Source organism: Mobula hypostoma, chromosome 12, assembly GCF_963921235.1.
Source record: "Mobula hypostoma chromosome 12, sMobHyp1.1, whole genome shotgun sequence".
Lineage (NCBI taxonomy): Eukaryota > Metazoa > Chordata > Chondrichthyes > Myliobatiformes > Myliobatidae > Mobula > Mobula hypostoma.
This window is the reverse complement of record NC_086108.1, coordinates 90,136,581-90,154,994: the sequence shown is the minus strand read 5'-3', so window position 1 is coordinate 90,154,994 and position 18,414 is coordinate 90,136,581. Positions and strand designations below refer to the sequence as shown.

Here is an 18,414-nt window from a genome sequence, read left to right as displayed (position 1 = left end):
ATTGGATTACTGATGCTTCTGGTATTCCATTCTTGTCATTCTCTCTGCTACCTAACAGTCTTTATATAAATATTTATGTAGTATTTTACAACATTAAAATTAAATCACAAGTTAAATAAAGGAAAATCTGCAGATGCTGGAAAACCAAGCAACACACACAAAATGCTGGAGGAAGTCACCTTGGGTCTTGGCCTGAAATGTAGACTATACTCTTTTCCATAGATGCTACCTGGCCTGCTAAGTTCTTCCAGCATTTTGTGTGTGTTGCCTGAATTATCTGTATATTGGGTGCAGTTTTCTAGCAATCATGGAAAAAAAACAGCAATTCCTCCACGTGTTGTTATATAATACATGTTGCAATTTGCTTTATCACTTTTTCGTTACGAAATCTCACCATCTTTCAAAAACAGTTGATCAGGAGAACACTTTGACATGATAAGATATTAATATACCAACTGAATACTGTTGGGAAGCTATATTAATATATTAAAAACTAAAGACTAAAAATTTAAAATACTAAATAACTGAAGACTATTGGAAAGTACAGGTATATTTTCAGGCAGATTATGCTAACTCAATTTGGTATTTACTGGCTCGGTGTCCCCAACCCTTTTTTGAAATCTGGTTTGTTAGGTCTGGCAGCAATAGTGCAGGGGAGTATTCTGAACAGAACAGCACAGTGCAGGCCCTTGGGCCCATGAGGCCGTGCTGACTTTTTAACCTACTTCATGATAAATCTAATGCTTCCCTGCCACAGTGCCCTCCACTTTTCACTCATCCATGTGCCTGTCTGAGAGTCTCTTAAATGTCCATAATGTATCTGCCTTTAACATTATCTCTGGCACTCACTGTGTAAAAAAAACTACCTCTAGCATCCCCTATACTTTCCTTCAATCACCTTAAATTATGCCCTCTCATATTAGCTATTTCCATGCTGGGAAAAAGGAGTAACTTCTGTCTCTTCCCATCCTAAAGGGTCTTGACCCAAAACATCAAGCGTTTACTTCCTTCCATAGATGCTGCCTGACCTTGATTCCTTCAGCATTCTGTGCATGTTGCTCAAGATTTCCAGCATCCGTAGAATCTCCTGTGTCTTCTCAGGTTCAGATGAGTAGTGCTAACCGTGTTGGCTGAATCATTGCAGACTTCATCACTGGCAGCAGTAACTCTGGCAAGTCTGCTCGAAAGCCTAAGCCTTGGAACTTTCCCTAGAGCTTTGACACCTGGCAAAGCCCATTCCTCAGTTCTGCTGGCTGTAAACCTGTCAATACCGTATATTGTATTTAATCCCTAGTATTTTGAGACATTTAAATGTTTAGAATTGTAAATATTTTTAAAAAATTTATTCAAAGGCAAAAAAAAGCATCCCTAAAAAGAGCTGAGACACATAATTAGAACATTACACTAAACTAAAGCAAATTAAAGATAAGTAACTTACCTTTCTGCTAGAGGTGTATAAAGTCATTAAGAGAATATTCAACATACTGTAGATAGGCAGAAACGATTCCCATTGGTGATGGTCAAGAGCACTGAAGATGACATGAGAAACATATATTTACACAGCAATTGGTTAGGGCCTGAGGCAGGGGGTTGGCATTACATGGAGTACTTTTCCTTAGGCTGTGTAGAAACTGGATGGCTTACAACCCCCATGCTGTAATCATTCTGCAGCTGTAGTTGCTTTCAATGCTCGACCCACAGCCCATCAAGCTGCTTTGCAATGAACAGGATATGGGATCTTTATCAGATCTAACCTGTTCTGGATGATTCATCTTCCACAGGAAATCTAGAACCAGCGCTATATTCTCAGGATAATGGATTTTTCATTTCAGACTGAAATGAGGAGAAATTTATTGCATTACAGCACTTTAAATCTTGTGATTTTCTACCCAAGAGAACTGTGGAAACTGAACTTTAGTTAAATCAGATTTATGGCAATATAACAGGAAAATGGAACCATTTTGTCAAATCATTGCTTATCCCAAAGTTGACCTTGAATCTGCTTTGCTACTTAATCCCTTAGATAGAAACTATAGTCCTACTTCCAGTTTCCTGGAGAACAGAAAATAACCCCACACTTACTATCTCTACATTATTGCTTCAATAATTCAACTAAGAACTCTACAGGATACGCATAGCTCTGGAGACTAACAGTGTTTTGAGAATTACACATGCAACAGCAATTGAGCAAAAGGCTTCTTAAACAACTAAATGCTGTTCCATTCAGCATCCTTAGCTTTTGCTAATGAGATCCATTACATTTAAATGCTTCTGTTAATAAAGATAAAACAAAATTATCATTCATTATTGGCCCAGATTTTCTTGACAAATGCCAGCAGTGTGCACCCACTGAAGGCCAGACTTCCTGACTAATATTCTAAGGGCAATTTCTGGACTACATTCCAATGTTCTATGCCTCATGGAATTCAGAAATTATATGCCAGCTTCCTGCAGTTTTCCTAGTACGCAGAAACTACATCAGGTTAGCCTATGGGTTAGTTACACTCTTTTGACTGTATTATATTAACTTAAACTGATTTAATCTTTGCTTTTAATGATTGTACATTTGTATGGTGTGAATAACATTTGTGTATTAATATTACTGAAGGTCAGGCAAGCACTCCAATTCTTTGACAATCTTGACAGTCGGTATGACTCAAGTTTGATTTAAGTCAGCTACCATGAAAATGTTGTGGCTAGGGCATGCCACTTATGGTCAAATGGCCTTGTGCTGACCACATTTGACCTGGTGTTGCTGGGATTGATGCTGCATGAAGATCTGCTCCAGATAAATGCAGACTTGGCAAGGATGGAAGGAGTAGGTTGCTCAATGCTACCAGGATATTCAATGGTAATGTGTTATAATTGGTGCATTGATCTTGCACAATAAAATTCCAATGAAAAATACATTTCCTCATCTTTCCTTTGCTTTTGTCACAGCATAGATATTCTGAAGGATAAGCCACAATTCAAATAGGCATTTTCTATATTAAATTTGTATCCTTGGCACGTCACAACTGGAAGACAGTCTGAAATGTGAAAGGATCCATGTAATCTACATTACAGTTACATTACATTACAGTTCTATTGGGAATAATGACCAGTTGTTTGATATCAGATCCACTCTTAATGACATCATAACGCATTGATATATTAACATCTCAGTAGTGGAAGACTGACATATGATATATGTCACAATGGCCCCAAATCAAAGAGCAAAATGGAAAGAACATGTTGTTCACTTTACTGTACCTAAAACTACAATTTCACAAACTACAGTATATTTTGATCACAGCATAAAAATATTAAATTACTTTCATGTTAATTATTTTATATTTACATTGTATTATTTAATGCAGGATCTCCTTAAGATTAAATATAAACATTACAGGTGCAATAGCTTGTTTTGCAGACAAAACACACTGTTTACGATGTTCCTTTGATGATGACAATCTCTAAAAAACCTAGAACTTTAAAAAAAATGAAAATATTAAAATCAGTAACATCTATTACTGTCACTGTACAACATTGTTGCAAATCCAGTTTATCAATTCCCCTGAAATAAACAGGAGGTAGTTTCAGGTGGAGATCTTGATGTCTCTACATATTACAGCCACTTCCATAATTCATTTTTAATTAGGAAATTCTGGAAGTAGCTCATAAATCTGCCAAGTAACTTCTTGATTGCTTACTACACACATAAAAATGCTGGTGAACGCAGCAGGCCGGGCAGCATCTATAGGAAGAGGTACAGTCGACGTTTCAGGCCGAGACCCTTCGCCAGGACTGATTTCTTAATTGATTCTTAACTAATCTTGATTTCTTACATTGTTTTGGAAATGGTCACTCAATCCCTGTTACTATTAGCCCAGCTTTCATCCATATATTGTTGAAATCGAACCCAGAACTAGCGGATGCAGGTTTGATTTCAACATTTAAGAGCAATTTGGATAGGTAAATGAATGGGATGGCTATGGTGGGCTATGGTTGGTGCAAGTTGATGGGGATAGACAGAATTATACTTCAACATGGTCTGTACGGGCTGAGGAGTTTGTTTCTGTGCTGCATTGCTCTATGACTCTATATCTTAATGAGCTGGGTAAGGAATAGTATAAAATATTTATAATACTTTGTGATTTCAATCACAATGGAAAGAAAAAGCTAACTCATGGTTATACGAGACCCAAATGAAGCACTTTAGTTCAGCCTTAAATTTACTTCATTCAACTGGTTGTAATTTCATGACAAATTAATGTTACCATACTACTGGAAACATTGTTATTTCCCTCATCAGTCATTCTTAAGACATTGGTGAGACTGTGCCAAATATTTGAACACAAAGGTCCTTCAGGATGTTCCTGAAACAGCCAAGTTGATGAATGCTTCAATACATTTTGAGTGTGTTTACTTTTACTGATAAACTCATGAGGTTCTCCAAGCAGATTTTACTATTGGCACCACCACTTGTTGTTCATACAGCAATAGAAGAAACCAGTAGAGATATTATTGTTAATTCCCTTTCTTGAGTTATTTAATATAATAGCATTATAAAAATTCCCTTCAACATTTAAGTCTAGTCAATAACCATCTGCCTAACAATGCTGTCAAATAATTTTAGAACAATAATTTGGTAAAATAAAATTGAAGATCAATTAGTTTATGAAAATTCCAGTAAAGAAGACAAAAATATTATGGTGAATAGATTCATCAAAGGAGAACTTGGTACTTCTATAACTTGATGATCCTGTTTGCACAATAAAATAAGCCTCATAACTTTTAAGAAACATCACAGACTTTCGGAGATAAAACATATAACAACAGCACTCATGTCTGGACAAACTGAAATAATGTTTGAAGCCTTTGTTCAAGAAACTTAGCAGGAAAACTAAAAACTAATCATTGTTTACGTTGTGTATTTCATCCTTTTTTAATACAATTCCGATGAATGTATCTTGAAGAAGTAAGTTGTTACCTTTCTTAAATAGATTTGTAAAATTGATAGCTGACACCAGGATCACTGAATGCACAAGTGATGGACACCACCATAAGAGCTCTTACAATTCTAATTTGACTTGCATAAACATGCTCTTTTCAATTACTAATTAGATAACATAAATGTTAAAGTATACTTTGTTGGATTGGGCTGTAGGATTGTTATTTTCTTGTAATTTAACTTTCTATAACCTTCTGTATTTTTATATAATCTGCTACATGCATGTAAGCTTTCAGTGTTTACAGTTGCCTCTGTATATTTCTGAAAACCTCTTGGTTTCAGTAGTAGGTGCCACATTACTTGAGTCATTAATGGAATTTCTGTTATCAGTAGTTGGGTATAAGAAGATCACACTACTTTGAGTCTTTCTCTTTCCCTGTTCTACACTTTTCTGTTCTCCTTTGTCTCTTGCCATACTTTTTCCTTTCATCTTTGCTCTTGTAACATTTCATAAAACGATTACAAGAAACAAGTTTTCTGCCCCATTCTTCAGAAGAACTTTTGGATCATGAAATCATCACCATCCAAGCAGCATCCTTTAGCTGTTTTGTCACAGTAACGTAAAAACAGATTTTCATCATTTTCCATAGTTCTTTTTCATTTTGCCAACCATACATCTTTTTGAGCAATATATTCTGGATACTATTTCTATTCCAACACTATTTTTCTTTACTTTTGTATTCTCTGCCCTCATCTGAACATGACCCTCATACATGAGAGACGTACACACTTTGAATCATAAACTCTTTGGTGCAAAAACCATCAACAAAACAGGGCTGAATATAAAATTGTAAGTCAACATTTATAAAGGTATCTTGGAAATAATATAAAAGAAACTAGATTCTGAGAAATCAGACCCTTAATACCTTTCTGGAACATTAAGTATAAGATGTAGGGCCTAATATTTTGGAGTATTCATTAGAGATGAACCCTGAAAACAAATCTGGTGTGCTGGATATAGTTTTGTTCCATGGCCAGAAGGAAGATCATGAAACCTGTGAGTGTCACAGCAGTAGATAATAAGGCAGACATAAAGGAACTGAGCAAATGAACAAAAACCTGGAAGGCTTCACAGGTGTGAGGAAATAGTTTCAACTGTGTTGGAAAGAGAGATATGAAATGTGAAAGAAACTAACAGAAACAGATCCAATGGGGAATTTTCAAAAAAAAAAATACATTGGGATTACAATCTAAGAAGCTACCCTAAGGTTACAAGAGAGTGATTGGGAGTGGAATAGATTTAGGAATGTAGAAAGATTATAACTTTTGGAAGAATGTTTTTTTTCACTCTTTGACATGTTTATGGATGTCATCTTACAAACTTATAATTCTACAATTGCAGAATCTAAACGTATACAGCTGCTCTTTTCAGCAGCGAAAAAAAAAACTTTAGTGTTACAGTGTTTTATTTTGAATGCTACTTGCTTTATCATGCCTTATGGTCTTATGGAAGAATTGTCAGGTAGATGTCACATAAAAAGTTTTAACTGTTAGAGGTAGTTTTCTTGAACTTCAGTAAATCTACAGGATAGATTTATCATTCATTTAGTTATACAGCACAGTAACAGTTTCTTCTGACCCAATGAGACCATGCTGTCCAATTACACCCATATGACCATTAACCTACTAACCCATCTTTGGAAGGCAGGAGGAAACTGGATCACCCGATGTAAACCCACTCAATACTGGGAAGAATGTACAAACTCTTTATATACAGTGGTAGAAGTGAAAATCGATTGCTGGTGTTGTAAAAGAATTATCTTAAGTGCTATGCTAACGATGTTCTATAACATTTATCACAGCACTGCATAGACCCAAAGAATAAATTCATTTTGCTGAGATAAAACTCCTTCTTTATTTCTTTACACTTTATATAGCGAATGTCTAATGATCAAATCAAAATGGCATTTTCTCATTGTCGGACATGATTGAAACTGCAGTGTGCATTATACTCAACTTCAAAATACGTGAGCATTTTGATGTTGGGAAAATTCGTTGTAAATCAACTTTCTAAAAAGACCATACTAACAGCTTCAAAGAAAGTCACCTAGCTAAGTGACAAATTAAACACTGATAAACTAACAATGCTTGAAATACTCAGCAGACCAATCAGCATCTAGGAAGAGAGGAGAAAGAGTTAATTTTCAGCTAATAACCTTTCATCAATCTAGATAATCTCATCAGACAATCAGTTGTCTTATCATTTTATTCCTGTGACCTTCTACTTAGCAAAAATGTTACACTTCTGGAAAAGTTGTGCTTGCCAAGTTCAAACAACATTGCAATAGGTTAAGCTTTTTGATGAAGATATCCGAAGAACATGCCGCAATTATGAAGGATGTATTTCAAGAAATGCTATTTTTGTCTTGAATGTCTGAATATGCATGTATACTAAACACGCGTAATGCAGCAAGCATGTTAAAGCTGTAAGAATAATCATTCTACATTCTATAAATATCTTCTTGATCCTTTCAAAATACTCCTATCCATTCAAAGATGCAAATAATTCAACATATCATAAATACTCAATTGCAACCTCTAGAAAACTTCAATCTTTAAAAGAACCATCACAGAATCAAACCATTTTTAAGATACTATTTTTTAACATTTTGATAAAAAAAATCTCCAGCTGTTCACAGATTTTAAAAGAACTGTGTTAGTTTATGTACTTCCAGAAATAGTGTCCTAATTGGAAAAGAGGGAATTTTATGCTGCTCAAGATAAGGCTTTCCTGGAATCCCATACTCTTTAGGTATGTGTGATTTTTAAAATTTTTTAACTCTTCTGAAGTGAATACTTTTCACTGATCTATATGTTCTGACTCTCCAGTATCTTAATGCTAGACATAGTATAAAGTGAGAAGAGTAATGAAAACCTGCTAAAAAGTTTTCATCACTATTTTAATTTCAAAGTACACCTATCTTAATAGTAAATTACATATGGGATAATGGAAACTGAGCACAAACATGAAAGAGTTTTGTATCAATTAATAGTTCCAATTTTTTTTCAAAAGAAATAAACAGCTACATGATTAATTACAAAATCATACTATTGTTGTGAAATAAGAAATAATAATCTATAATTTGGGCAGAAGATTGGATTGAAATTCAGCAATTTAAAAAAAACTTTATGCTGACTTATTAAATTATATTGATTCCTTTATTGTAGGAAGTTTTTCCCAAATTATTGTGACTGTTGTAATTAATTACCTTAATTAATTAATTCTTACATTAATTACCTCACTATACATTTTAACTGAAAGCTGCATTTTCCTACCGGTCACAAAAATATATGCATTGGTATCAGGTAAATGCAGAGTCCTAATAATCTGATTGCATCTATGAAAATGTCTGAGTCATCTAATGACAGCATTTCATACTACAAAGGATAGTAACCATTAAAATTAAAGAAAAAAAATATTTTATTTCCCTTGTTTTTTCCTACCTATATGATAAACATTGTTTACGTCAAATTCAAAAGGAAAATCATGACATTATAGAATTAGTATTATCAGTATTATAGAATCACATTAGAGCACTACCTCCTTAGTAACAAGCATATGGATGAGAAATTTGATGCTCTTCAATTTTATTCTGTTCTGCTCTTTTAAATTCATATATGATGATGTCAAGCAAATATTTTATGCATATCTCTAGTATTTCAATGTTTTTGCTTCAAGAAGGAATCATATTGATATTGCAAAATTTCATTTGCTGCTTATAATCTTCAATAAAGTTGAAAAGTATAAAAGCAATCAACAACATTTTGAATAGTATCTTTGAATGCCACGATTGTTATGTTATAATCTAATTTAGATTAGTTACCTGAAATGTAATCGTCATGTTTGATTTAATTAAGACAGTATATTTGGAATGTTGAAAATCTTGTTTTATGGAAGCACAGTGATACCGACGCGATGCACGTAAATTATCAACTAGGATAGGCCTTTGGTTCATTCTGATCTACTGAACAATATAGTACCGAAATCCATTGAAATTTGCAGTCATATATACAATATATAAATGATGTCAAGTCGAAATTAGAGTAAGGAAATTCCTAACTCATTGTCTCTTTTGAACAAACAGCAAATGATTTCATAATTTATATCCGGTTATTGAAATTCTATGGCATCCCTCAAAGGGCAAAGCTTTCACTATCATTCTCTTTCTTCGGCAATGCATTCTTTACAATTATCATTATCGTCATTTTGTGGAGGCAGCGGTGACATTTGTTCTGACATTGAAATAAAGGCACTGTCACTTCAGAAAAGCGCGTTCCTAATGTAAAATTCGAAGCTCAATAAAATCTTCATTTATCTTTAGTTCTATCCACCAATGTCGAGATACTTGAAGTTAGTTATAACAATTCAGTCATCGCGATTTTAAACAGAAATGTGTTGGCAGAGGCCACCTGCGGTTGTCCTTGCTTACTTATTCACCATTCCATATTTTGGTAATCCATTACTTTTAACCCGGATTCCTGTGATTCACTGACCACCAATATGCGTGTGTTTTCTGCGAGATTAGTCTGAATGTATAAAGAAGGGCGATTTTTTTCATTTAACTCTCGCCATGGTGCAAAGTTAAGATCATAGATCAACAGGGTCACGGTAATTAAGGAAACTTGCCGTGGGATAATACTAGTAAACGATATATTTGTGTGCAGGCCAATCTTTTGCTTTATTTGTTTCTGACAGCATTGTCATGGTCAAGGATAATGTATTTCACCATTTTCAAGTTACAATGGAACTGTGCGTGAGATCAGTTCCCCAAATAATTGCATAGATAGAGGGTGCGAGAGAGGGAATGAGAGTAATTGCTAATACTAACGAGCAATTTTCTTATATGTTCCAAAATTATAATCGCAAATTATTTTCGAAGCGCATCTGCGCTCATCTGGGGAAATATATATGTCCCAATATTCTAAACTTCCGTATTGCACAGTCTACGAAAAGTTAAATTACGTTTTCTAAAACTTACTTTTTTTTGTTCATTTTTAATGTCAATATCCTATAGTGCTTTACAAATGTATATTATGCATACTGAAATAAATTGGAGGCAATGCTGCCACCTATGTCACTTAGTAAATTATTGGTCAGGACAGGAGCTCAGTTAAGTGGGGTTGATAGATCACCATGAAACACATTGGAGTTTAGGGGCACTGGGTAAGCACTACATTTTAACAAAACTCATGTAATTATTGAAAACAAATACATGATGCGACCTTTCACCTCGGTATGTGTGGAAGCACGTGGTTATTTCCGAAATATATCTTGCGAAAAAATAAGTTTGTGTAACTTATCTCCTGTTTGGAATGGCGAACGAGACGTCCATTGTCGTTTTCGAAAGCCATTTTGCAGTTACTGGTATCAATTTACTTAGAATTATTAAGATACTTGTTTTATATCAAGTATCCAGTAAATCCAACGTTCCTTCATTGAAATAATAGCTTGATTTAGTGTCACCGTTTCAACATCTGAGTGCCCCAGATTGAAATGCATTGCACGATCAATAGTAGGTATTAGCGGGACATTATTTTAATTAGTTAAACACTTTTAGCTATTATAGACCTGTAATTAATACTATTTTGTGCATTCAAAACAAACAACACAAGGCAATTGCATGTGAATATCAATTGTTTCCACTCACAACTGTTGCCAGGCCTATCCCCGATGTAAGCTGCTCAAGGTTTAGATTTGGATATGAAGAAGGCAGTATAACGTGTAGTTTCGCTCTGCTTCCGCGGTGATATGTTACTTTTGGGTGTGGCACACAGCAAAGTATGTATCACCAGGAAAAAAACACATACCACTAATTAATCTTACGCTATATACTACTTTTAACATCTCTACTGAAACCCGTATTTGGCGCAACATGTTTTCTACATAATAAAATGTAGCAAGAGGGTGTCACTTTGATACGCATTTCCTAGAAAATATTTATAGTTTAAAAAACGCCATCATCAAAAAGCGCCGAACCGATCTATACAAAGCAAGGACATGGAAAACTAAAAGATTTGAATCAGTTAGTTTGGAAACAATCTGTCACTGTGCCATGCAATCTCCTGTGCATTCTGTAGTTATCAGCACTACGCCAACTTAATCTCCCTTTAATAAAATATGAGCAGTGATTAGCTACGAGTTTCTGGTGTATACATGGTAAAATATATGGGGGATTATTGTATTCTTATTACAGGGCGAAAGAACGAAATTGCTCTTTCTGGTTGATGAGGTCTCATTATGGAGAAATAAAAGTATTACATCAATTACTTCCCGGCTATTATCGGAAGCCATTTTGCTTTCAACAGCGGCCCACTTGATTCGGCACCTACAATACACTCACGATCCGGCCAGAATATAAAAGGGGGAGAAAAGTAACTCCGCAAAACATGTAACGCAGAGCTAGTATGTCCAATGCCATATTGATAAACCGGCAGTATTGTGAATAAAGCTACAATGTTTCTTTGAGTGGAATATACAAGAAGCGATTGCAAACTGCGGTGTAAATGTGAACCTCTTAACAATCCCATTTATTAACCCTAGCATGGCGAAAGTGGAGATGGAGGGGGTTCCAGGGTGATTGGGAGCAAATTAGCTGAGCAGGCACATGGGAAGGAGCGGCTAGGGCCGGGCTCAGAGACGGTGCAACCATGTAATCCCTTTAGGATATGTATTAGATTGCCGTTGTTTTGCCCACTGATAATGGAACAACACGAACATCTTGTCAAGAAGTGGCTTTAATTGAGTGATTCGCCCGAAATCCAGTCTGGAAAATAGTTCCTCTTGGCCGTTTAAAAGAAATAGGTGAAACAGATGCTTAGTTTAAGTAAAGCTTGGGGTATGAACCTGCATTAATTCCACTGATACTTCAAATAGAAGAAAACACATTGCCACGTTACTGTAAATTTACTTTTAAAATCACTCGGAAGCTGAGAAAACAGCAACTTGCTGTTGCTAGTGTCAATCTGTATTCTGAAGTTTTATTTCTTCATGATACAGAACTATAGGACAAGCCTAAGAATTACTACTTGGTCCCCATATTCACATATTGCTTGTCTGATTGGTTCTGTAGCAACGCCTCAATAGCAAATTGATGCTACAACCACATGAAACATACATCCCATAGAAATAAATCTATTGAACACGAACATAAAAGAAAGCACAGTTCTTTCAAGACACGGTGGTAACGCCACATTACGCTCTGCAGTAGTCATTCCTATTCGTCCCCCAACCTACATGCTCTAAAAAAATCGAACCGGCGTAAGTATTTGAAAGTTGATTTCTTCCCCTATTCATTTAGCTGGTGTCGCATGGTCGCACTTACAGTTGGTATCCTTAGCAAATGACACAAAGCGTTGGAGTTGGTTCCTTCTCCAACAGATCGCTCCAAAGGTTAGGAGGCGGGGTCCTATTGTTGATATGCAATGCAAATATCTTAAATAATAGAAACGCGACTCGAATAATAGCACCGGCGCGCGTCTCGTGCTCACGTTACCATTTCTTATGAAGAGCTGTTGTCGGACATCAGAAACCCTCAATTTCTTTATGTAAAACTGTGCATTTGGTTTTAGTCCATTGAAGTGCCGTAGAGTGTACTCTCCTCGACTACGCGTATTCTTAAGCAATAACAACGTAATCCGTATTATACACCCAAGAATACCCGTCACCGAAGAGAGTCTGAATAAATCTAGCAACATCTAGCCAATGCCAAATAAAAATTCCACACCTATCATCAACAAAGACGGGTTCCAAAGAATGAATCTGAGTAGTCGTCCCCTCAAGGCGAGGTCCCAGCAATGCCACTCTGCAAAGGGAAATGAATAAAATGCATTTTGAAGTACATGGTTTTGTGCGTATTTTGTGACCATTTGATTTCTGTTCCCAAAAGTACACCATTTGAAATTATAGCCTCTCAGAAAGGACAGATCCTAAAATGTAACGCTCAGGACGCCAACTCACCTGCCCAAAGCAGCAGAGCGTTTACGGAATGTCGTGCAGTATTCTTCCATTCTCCACATTTCATTCTGAACTGTTAACATTCCCTTGATCATTTAATCGGAATACGCCCAAAAGTTAAGTTCCTGGGAAGGGTGTGGGGATGTGGAAGTTCAAAGGAAGGAAAACATTAATTAATTTGTTTGTTATGAACGCCTTCATCCAGTTATGCATTTCTTTTTAAATAATTTAGGCATAGGAGGAACAACAGTGAGTGGGAAAGATTGTGTGTGAGAGGAAAGGTAAGTATTACAGGTTGATGACGGAATATCAATGTGAAATATTCAAAGATAATCTTTACTAAACAACTGTGGAAAAATAACGATCCAATAGTCATTTGTGAAAAAAAAATGAATCTACCAGAGCGGTTGTCCACATCGATAGGTAAGGGCAGAGGGAAGCACGATGAACTGAGGCGAAGACACCATTGCAGGCCTTCACATATAATCCCTTAACTACATTCCCATAAAGGCAAAGAAGAAAAGACTACAATTCTGCTTTAATGTAATTCCTCAGATGTTGTTTGTTGAATGGTGATCAGTGCATCCGGAGCTTCGTATTTCCTTTTTCTCCCCAATGAAAGGGTTGGACCCCAGGAAAAAGAGAGCCAGAAGATGTTTTTCCCCCTGTGTGGTTACTTCATTCTTCAAGTATTGTAATAAGACTGCTTATGGGTTTTACTGAATACTACCCAGTATCCCGAAATCTCCATGGCGGATGAGATTGACAAAAAAAAACCAACAGTAAGGGGCTTATCTTGAATGCCGAATTTCATAATCGGCTAGAGGCAGCTGCCTCCACAACACTACGAATACTGGTGTGTTCTTGGTTGAAATTCCAAACAACTGATTTGAAAAATGTTTTATCTTAAGTATTGTTGTTCATAGTTTCCAAAATTAGTACAGTTTTCCCCTCTCTAAATGCGAGGCGAGACCTTCAACTCCGCCAACGTGCTGTTACCTTGGTTGCGCCCATTACACCAGTCATAGCACTCTCGGCTTAATATTTATAATAACAATTATATCAGTGCATTAAATAAAAAGAATCAATTTATTGCGCAGGTTTCCCTGATATGAAGATATGTGTACAATTCCTTTCTTATGCCAGATGATCATAGGAAAGAGACCAACAGCATCTACCACGGCTCGTAGTAATACGACAATCAAATTATGAAATGCGCATGTACTCGACTATCCAAGATACCAGCTACCGAAAAAAAAAATGTTTAAAGCTTTCATCCAAATTGCAATGGCTAGTCAATATATTCAACAAAGTACAGACAAATCTTACCCTGGAAGAGTCAATGGTTTCAGCACCACGGACAGCTCAATCCTAAGAGACGCACGCAGGAGCGACACTGATGCTCAGCGCAACAAAAGCTCTTGTGAATCGAATCTGAACCAGGCGAACTACTTACTAGCACCATTTCCTATGAGACCGATGCCTCTGGGTGCATATTCATACCCCACCCCCTCCCCCAGGCTATGGTATTCCTAAAAATGACTGTGCAGGGCACTGTCAACCAGAGCACACAAACCCTGTGTTACATCGTGCGAACACTGAAATATCTCCCAGCATCAGCCAAGACACATCATATGCTAAATACCTTTGTTCATTGATTCCCACGTTGCATCTAGTCAAAATAGCATTGCAATTACCCTTCAATAATTCGATTAGCCATTACGAGTAGATTTTTATTCACATTTCATTCGAAGTGAACGTACCCACAGCATAATCCTGCTGCATTTCACTCATTCTCGCGACATATTCGTGCATACTGAGCAGCCTTTTGTCAGGTCCTCTTGTTTTGCAATGATCCACAGCGGTTCGGGATTGTGGCTCCCATTTAACAGGACCCTTTGCAGAAAAAAAAATAACGTTGACTATGTTACTTAATCGGTAAACAAAAAAAAAAGAACACTGTAATTTAAATGAGTCCACATAATTTGCGCCTTCACACACTTGACAACAGATGAAAATAGATGACTGGCGGAAAATCTTAGTGCACCGCTGAACAGCAGCGGTTTAAAAAAAAATAACGGAAGATGAAACTCCGTGTTGCTATTGACACCACTCTTTTTAACTCCCCCCTCTGAAGACACCGCTTACCTTTTTTTTCAATGGAGGTTCAAAGGCACTCTCCTGCGGGGTCGAGACGCGGTATCGATGTGTTTCTCTACCTCTGGTATCGAGGTTGCTTTCTGTGAGGGGGAGGGGTGTGGAGAATGGGGGTGGACGATGCGGGGGCTGACTACAGCTCCAAGCCTCGGGTAAAAGGTTCTTCCCGGAGCCCCCACCCAACCCACCCCCCCACCCTTTCAACAATTTTTTTAATGCAACACTGTTCCGCTCTGGGGTCTACGCGGCACCAGAGATGTTTGCAAAAATATCTAATCAAAGTGAAACAATTACGACCAGTTGTCGCCTGCCACAACGAATGAGTGTAACTCGATACCAAAAAAAACATTAGTTGGGTAGCAGATCCGCACAGGGTTTATTTGCCAGATAAAGTGATTAGATCTAGGCACCATTTAACATAATACGTGGATCCCAAACATGCTAATGGTGGATTAATTGAGGAAGATCTGACGCGACTACTTCATAGTCTCTTATTCATGAGTTCCCAGTAGGAGACGTTTAATACCTTTGGGACGCTGTTCATATATATACTGTGTGCAGTGAAAGGCGGCTAGTGACTTAAAGATCAGGATTCCAGTTATATCCAAGCGCTGACACATGGCAGCTGAAGTTTAATAAATATAAAGAGATATTTTATCATCATTATATGGAGCGAGTGATCTCTTAAAAAGTTAGTGTTGTATCTAATCCTCTTATCATACCGTGTCTATTTCAAATATTTGATCCAAAAATGAGGCGATTTTTTTTGTTCTTTCTTGGGAAGGGGCATACGAATCAATAATTGGGCCCCAAAGAATAGACTTCTAACAAACCACTCGCTAGATAATTTCACTCGGGTTGACGCCGCAGATTTTGCATCTCAGTTGTGCAATGGGATGAGTTTCTGACTTTTGGGGGTTGAAAGGAGGGGGATCTCGGACCTCCGAGCAATGAGCTGGCAATTGATAATTTCGATTGATTTTGCGTGCCATCACATTTGAATGGAAAAGAGAATATATGTTTGTGATGCCGGTGCTTTCAAGGTAAATTTTACCACCAATTATTTGATTCTATTTCATGTATGTTAATGTACATGTCATGCTCCAATTTGAAAATACAATTCACATTACAATCAAGATGGCGGTTTACCTGTTTGCCAAAAGAGACCCTTCAACTAGCCTTGAAGTTTCGATTTACTTTTTATGTGCGCCATTTGCCAAACTTATTATTAATTTGTTGTTTTGCAAAACTCACAATTGCAACTCCGGAACAAACCCTTAAACTGTTCTGAGTGGACGCAGAAACACAATGGATGCATGCAAAATTGTTTTAATTCTTTAGAACAGTGATTTGACAGCAGGTACCAGAGGCATTAAGCAGGTAGAGCAGTTTGGCAGAGGTATCTATCCCCAACTAATACTGCGGTATTTGTTCACGTCTGTTTCACGACACTTAAATTCACCCAGACAGAAACTCATTAACATTACACTGACCGTCTGGTTGAGGATGTGGATCGGTAAAACATGTTTAAAAAAAAACCTTCGCTTCCTGGTGGGATTGTTGAAAATTAAAGGAAGGTAAAATAGGACGTTGGGTGTCCTGCTCTCAACCCCCGGCCCGCAGCGCACCTCCCCCCACCCCGCCTTTCATAAGCAACATCCCACCACCTTCTGTACATCCACGACAGTTAAATAATCCTTCTGAGACTGTAAGCGGTTACAGTCTCTTCACGGTCCCCCTGACAATTCGACTTCAATTTGAGCCCCAGAAGAGCGCTCTGCCCATTGCCACCTGCTATGTTCTGCTTTTCACATCCAGCCGACGCTTCAGAAACTCATCGTCAGAGGCGGTCATTTATACATATTGCAGGTTGAGCGGAAATCCGCAATTTTTATTGCAATTGTTGCAGTTAACAATACAGCAAAGGGCACATTTAGTAATTTAATTGAGCTCCGGATCTTCAGTTCTAATGGGCAACATATTAACAAAATCTTCCTGCTTCAGTCCTTTATTAGATGTGAACCAACAGGCTGCCTTATTCCTGCCAGGCGCCACTCACGTCGAACTGCTGCCACCTGCAGGCCAAGTTTATATTTTTTCACTGTTTTTCGCTTGACCGAGTTAACAATTGCATTGAAAATTCTGAACCGCGAATGCGTTCAGTATATTTATGTCAACCCTCCACCAACTTAACATATTGTTTCTTTTACTTGGGAAGATGACATGTTTTGAAGTCGATTTATTATTCTGACAAACACGGGATGTAATGGTGACAATATCAAAACAGTGTTGCGCTGGGAATCTGGAAATTCTGAAAATTCTCAGCTGGCCAGGTAGTCTGCCTGGAGAGAGGAAGGGAGGTAACACTTCGGGTCACTTTTTTTTAATCAGCAATGTCTCTCTCCCCACAGAGGCTGCATGTCTTGCTGAATATTTGTAATGGGTTTAGAAATCTCATCATTCCTTGTAAAATGTTGAAAACTATGTGATTTTATTTAGATTAAATTTAAAGCAAAAATAATCTGATTAAAATATGAATATAATTATAGGCTTCCAGTAATGTTATAAGCAATATTCACATTTTGATTTTTTATTCAGACAATCGAATTAATTTGTTAACATTTACAGCATTATTTGGAATTGAATAAGCGTTGATTTATGCTATTGAATCTGCTATGTTATAGTGTACATTTAGACTAGAAGCAAGCACCCCAAAAGCACTTGATTAATTGTCCTCTAGTTTAAGCGATATGGGGAGGTGTTCTTACACAAGCTCCGGTGACATCGTCTAATTTATACTTCGCAACGCGCTTTGGCAACTCTACAATTTCCAACTAAATTGGTGTCATCCTTCCCTCCGTTATCGGTCATTAGGTTCCGACTATCGATCCAAGAAATAGTAAGATTTTCTTGATCCATCGCCCATTAAAGATGGACTAGTTTGTTCGGGTCCATTCCAATTACCACGAACACAATAGCAATCTGTATAAGCCTTTTGGGATAACTTACACTCTTTTGAAGGCGAACAACAATTAGAGCATCAAAATATTAGTTAGTTTATAAATTATTCAATCTTTCTCTCGAATCTTCTTTCCTTGTTTCTGTTGAATCCCACCTTCCAAGTATGAATAGCCCGAACAGTACATGCAAAGAGTGGGTGAACAAAGCTCTTTGCAGGCAAATACATATGATATGGAATGATCAAAGACTAACTGCTGCATTAAACTGTATCTGGATTATTTTAGATTAAGATTATCGTCAAAACGCAAATTGCAATATGTAAAACAACCAAAAAACACCAATATTCCCC

General features: G+C 37.0%; 1 long non-coding RNA gene across 1 annotated transcript in view; it reads right to left on the bottom strand.

The window, feature by feature from the left end:
• Positions 1-15,171, bottom strand: part of LOC134355243 (uncharacterized) — a 96,818-nt gene extending 81,647 nt beyond the window's left edge. The window contains exons 1-3 of the long non-coding RNA XR_010019998.1: positions 15,096-15,171; positions 14,711-14,843; positions 12,951-13,072 (exon numbers count right to left, since the gene is read on the bottom strand). This is a non-coding gene — a long non-coding RNA (uncharacterized LOC134355243). The remainder of the gene's footprint in view (positions 1-12,950; positions 13,073-14,710; positions 14,844-15,095) is intronic.
• Positions 15,172-18,414: the final 3,243 nt, after the last annotated feature.